The sequence below is a fragment of the Physeter macrocephalus genome, chromosome 11, assembly GCF_002837175.3.
Source record: "Physeter macrocephalus isolate SW-GA chromosome 11, ASM283717v5, whole genome shotgun sequence".
Taxonomy (NCBI): Eukaryota; Metazoa; Chordata; class Mammalia; order Artiodactyla; family Physeteridae; genus Physeter; species Physeter macrocephalus.
The window spans coordinates 177,936,115-177,941,381 of NC_041224.1; the positions used below are offsets into that span (position 1 = coordinate 177,936,115).

Consider the following 5,267-nt stretch of genomic DNA (forward strand, 5'->3'; position numbering starts at 1 on the left):
TCAGGGAGTAAGACTTTTATATAAAACCTAATTAACAAAGGGTGATTATCTCCACTGCTTCCATTTAACGACCCAACTTTGCCTATTCTGAAACCTGGGAAAAAGAAAGCGTTCCTCCTGGTGGATTCACAACAGTAAAGCTGTGGTTCATGCATTAAGGCCCCTGACCCAATATCCAATCTTTTTAAGAATATTTATTTATTTATTTGGCTGTGCCGGGTCGTAGCTGCGGCACGTGGGAACTTCATTGCAGCATGCATGCAGGATCTAGTTCCCTGACCAGGGATCGAACCTGGGCCCCCTGCATTGGAAGCGCAGAGTCTTAGCCACTGGACCATCAGGGAAGTCCCTCTGATATTATTAAAATCACTCCCTCCACCCAATCAAGACCAGTATTTATTTTGGTCTTACAGATTTGGCTGATACGCTCTGTTCAGTGCCTATATCAACAGCCTTTCTGCCAGTTTGCCTTCAACTCTAAAGGGACACACACACCTTTTGCAGGCTACCCATGGGGACTTCGACAGCTTTGGCATCACCTCTACATGAAAACGCCCACTCCCCCAGTGCCTTCCCCTACTACACCCTCCAGCTTCCCAGCAGGACCACGAGGACTGCCCCTTCCCCTTGGTTACACACACCACCACTCATCCTCACACAGACTTTACCCAACAGTCACCTCATGCCCCCAGCAACTGCCCCCCAAAACACACCAAGAAAATACTGTAGAAAAACAGACAACAGCAACAAGTCATATGTGTCTCATATTGATATTTTTAACACACTCTAGGATTCCACAGAGATATTGTTAGAGACCCTGGAAATTTCAGATCTGTTTTCTTGGGTAATGCCATATAAATGAGAACCTTCGGTATGGACCAGCCTAGAAGGACTCCTAATACTTGCTACTTGTGTCCTTCCTTCCTAGTCTCACAATAGAAACTTATGCCCTACTCTCTAAAAACCTCCTCTATCATCTCCCCGCAAGGGTTCCTTAAAATGATCTCAAAGCATCACAGGGCCAATTATATTAATCACACCTATTTATTTTCTGTAATTCTAATGCTCTGATATCTTGAAGGCTTGTTGATATTGAAGAGAGTACCCACCTCCCAGGGCTAGCCACATCCTAGAGATAATAAATTGGGATAATAAATTTCCACTTGCAAATTAACCAATCCCAAGCCCATGAGCCACAATACTAAAGAATAACAAAGTAAAGATTTCAAGACTTACTATGAGACAATATGTCCTTGGTGAAAGAACAGACGCTTAGACCCACAGAACAGAACAGAAAGCCCAGAAACAGACCCCACCCAAATATAGTCAGCTGACCTTTGACAACAGAGCAAAGGCATTCAATGGAGAAAAGATAGTCTCTTCAGCAAAGGTTCTAGAACTACCGGACGCCCACATGCAAAAGAACAAATGAACCTAGACACAGACCTCACACAAAAAAATTAACTCAAAATGGATCACAGACCTAACTGTGAAGTGCAAAATGATAAAACTTCTTCAAGAAAACATAGGACGCTCAGGTTCGCCCAGGCCTTCGCAGATGGGCGCGCCAGCAACTGCTGGGCCGCGACAGTGAGGCAGAGGAGGGGGAGGTGGGGAAGGTGAGCCCAGTTTCGGGGGACGGCAACACCCTTAACCCCCCTGCGGGCCCAGCCCTGGCCACCCCTGTGAAACGAGGGCCCTGGGGTTCCCTCTCACCCCACTGGCCCGAGGGCGCCACCTCTAGGCCAAGGCCCACTCCTCGGCCTCCTGTGACCGCGTGCTGAGCCAGGGCTTGGGCCAGGCGGAGGGGGCCCAGCAGCTAGCCTTGGGAAAGGGCATTTTGGATTACGCGGCGGGAGCGATGCCCTCTGTCCCTCTGTGCCGGGACTCCAGCTCTCGGCCATCTCGGTGGAGATGGGCCTGGCCATCACGCTCTGGTGGCTGGGCGCGTGCTGGGAGTACCACACCCTTCGGGGACTCCCGCACCACAGTCAGCAAGGTCATAACGGGGTGTCGGCGAGGCGGTGGTGTGGTTGTTGGGTCCCTGGCACGTGCTGCCCTCAAAGGGCTGGGTCTGCAGGTCCTGGCGGCTGCTTTCTGTAGCCTTACACGGCTCCTACAACTGGAAGGGTCCCATTGGGGCCCCGGGGATGCTCACAGCTGACTGTAAAGGGTCTGGCACTTATTGGTCGGGGAGGTCCTTTGAAGAATCTGGATTCAGGCTGCTTTGGGGGGGGTGCCATCCACCACCACTAGGTGCGCCACCACCAGGGACTTCAGGGTTGGCGCCTTTGTTTACGCTTCCCTTGGGCAACAAGATTTATGCTCCAGCGTTTCTCCGCTCCTCCTGCTCGGCGCCATCTTGTCTTCTTCCTGCTGACTTTACATTGTTCGAAGTTGAGAGAGAAGGAGCGTGAGTCTCCAAAATGGCGTTGGGCGGGGGCTCTGTTGCGTTCTCTCTCCTGTGCTCTCGGCGTCTCCAGAGGACACGGCACCGACGGGAGGGGTCAGTCTGAGCCAGGCAGCCCTCCTTAGGCGCCGGGCCCATGCTTCTCCCTCCTCAGGTTCGCCCAGGCCTTCGCAGATGGGTGCGCCAGCAACTGCTGGGCCGGGACAGTGAAGCAGAGGAGGGGGAGGTGGGGGAGGTGAGCCCAGTTTCGGGGGACGGCAACACCCTTAACCCCCCTGCGGGCCCAGCCCTGGCCACCCCTGTGAAACGAGGGCCCTGGGGTTCCCTCTCACCCCACTGGCCCGAGGGCGCCACCTCTAGGCCAAGGCCCACTCCTCGGCCTCCTGTGACCGCGTGCTGAGCCAGGGCTTGGGCCAGGCGGAGGGGGCCCAGCAGCTAGCCTTGGGAAAGGGCATCTCGGATTACGCGGCGGGAGCGATGCCCTCTGTCCACCAGTGCCGGGACGCCAGCTCTCAGCCATCTCGGTGGAGATGGGCCTGGCCATCACGCTCTGGTGGCTGGGCGCCTGCTGGGAGTACCACTCCCTTCGGGGACTCCCGCAGCACAGTCAGCAAGGTCATAACGGGGTGCTGGGTCCCTGCCACGTGCTGCCCTCAAAGGGCTGGGTCTGCAGTCCTGGCGGCTGCTTTCTGTAGCCTTACACGGCTCCTACAGCTGGAAGGGTCCCATCCTGGCCCCGGGGATGCTCATAGCTGACTGTAAAGGGTCTGGCACTTATTGGTCGGGGAGGTCCTTTGAAGAATCCGGATTCAGGCTGCCTTGGGGGGGTGCCATCCACCACCACTAGGTGCGCCACCACCAGGGACTTCAGGGTTGGGTCCGCGGGTCGCCCAGGCTGGAGGCATGTCGTTCCCAGGAGCATAGAGGGTGATTGTATGTGGAGTTCAGAGTACGCATTGCTCCGTGGTTGATGAGTACCCTTTGCAGGTGAGATAGGAGCGTCCCAGGTGCGGGAGAGTTTAATCCAGGCTGTTCGCTAGGCCTGGGCACAGTGGGTAGGGCAGGGCGTTTGCAGCAGGGCAGGGCAGGGCTGTGACCTTCCCCCCCACACTCATGGCTCCTGCTGTCTGCTTCGCCTGTAACTGTAATATGAAGGTTGGGAAGAAGGCTGCTGGGGTGGGTGGCTCCCCTGGACTGGGGGAGAGAGGGAACTGGAGCAGCCAGGGGCCCCAGAAGAAGAGGAGGAAGGGAGGCGAGGCCGATTCGAGACCAGCCGTGTCCGGCCTCGAAGGACAAACCCATGAGGGCACTGGGCCACACAGTGACGTTATCGTCTCTCCTCACCAGCTGTTCCTGGCTCCCCAAGACTCAACCGTGGAAGGTACAGAAAGGTGTGTGACAAGAAACTCATGGCTTTTAATCCTGGCAGGAAGGACAAGGAAAACCAAGGATAAAGATTTGATCAAGTTTTACTATTCTCCCGCTGGAGATGGGGGAAGGGGAATCAGTCATATTTAATAAACATCTCTCTCCTCAAAAAAAAAAGAAAAAGAAAACATAGGATGGACTTCCCTGGTGGCGCAGTGGTTAAGAGCCCACCTGCCACCGCAGGGGACACGGTTCGAGCCCTGGTCCGGGAAGATCCCACATGCCGCGGAGCAACTAAGTCTGTACGCCACAACTACTGAGCCTGTGCTGTAGAGCCCGTGCTCCGCAACAAGAAGCCACCACGATGAAGAGTAGCCCCCGCTCGCTGCAACTAAAGAAAGCCCACGCGCAGCAACAAAGACCCAACACAGCCCCAAAATTAATTAATTAATTAATTCAAAAAGAAAACAGGAGAAAAATCTACATGACCTTGGGTATGGTGATGGGTTTTTAAATACAACAGCAATAGTACAGTCCATGAAAGAGAAAAATAATTATAGTTTCCACTTTAGTAAAATTTAAAATGTTTGCTCTGTGACAGACACTGTTAAAAGAATGAACAGACAAGTCACAGAGGAGGAAAAAATATTTGCAAAACATGTATCTGATAAAGGACCTGTATCCAAACATACAAACTACTATAAAAAGTCAACAATAAGAAAACAAATAATCCAATTAACAAATGGGTAAAAGATCTGAACAGATACCCCACCATAGAAGATATACAGGTAGCAAATAGGTTATGAAAAGATACTCAACATCATGCTGAGCAAATTAAACAATAATGAGATACGACTGCACATCTATTAGAATGGCTAAAATCCAGAACACTGACCCCACCAAATAATGTCAAGGATGTGGGGCAACAGGAACTGGGCTGCATCCATACAATGGAATATTATTCAGAGATAAAAAGAAATGAGCTAATAACTCACAAAAAGACGAGGATGACTCTTAAATGCATACTGGTAAGTGAAAGAAGCCAGTCTGAAAATACTGTGTGACTCCAATTATAGAATATTCTGGAAAAGGCAAAAGTATTGCGAATACAAACAGAACAGTAGTTGCCAGGAGTGCTGAGGGTAGAGTTAGGGATTAATAGGGGGTAGTAGGCAAAGCACAGGGGAATTTTTAAGGAGGTGAAATTATTGTGTAATAGTAACTATAAGACATTAGCAATTGTCAAAACTCGTAGAACTTTGTATCACAAAGAGTGACTCTTAATGCATGCAAAAAGCCATTTAGGAGGTATGGATCCCAGGATGCAATGCAAAATATGAAAAAAGAATCTAACTGTCTTAAAAATGGGTAAAACATGGGCTTTCCTGGTGGCGCAGTGGTTGCGCGTCCGCCTGCCGATGCAGGGGAACCGGGTTCGCGCCCCGGTCTGGGAGGATCCCACATGCCGCGGAGCGGCTGGGCCCGTGAG

At 51.9% G+C, this 5,267-nt stretch overlaps 1 non-coding gene across 1 annotated transcript; it reads right to left on the minus strand.

Annotated features, from left to right (window-relative positions):
• Positions 1-271: 271 nt before the first annotated feature.
• Positions 272-344, minus strand: TRNAG-UCC (transfer RNA glycine (anticodon UCC)). Its single transcript has one exon. It is a non-coding gene; the product is annotated as a tRNA-Gly (tRNA).
• Positions 345-5,267: the final 4,923 nt, after the last annotated feature.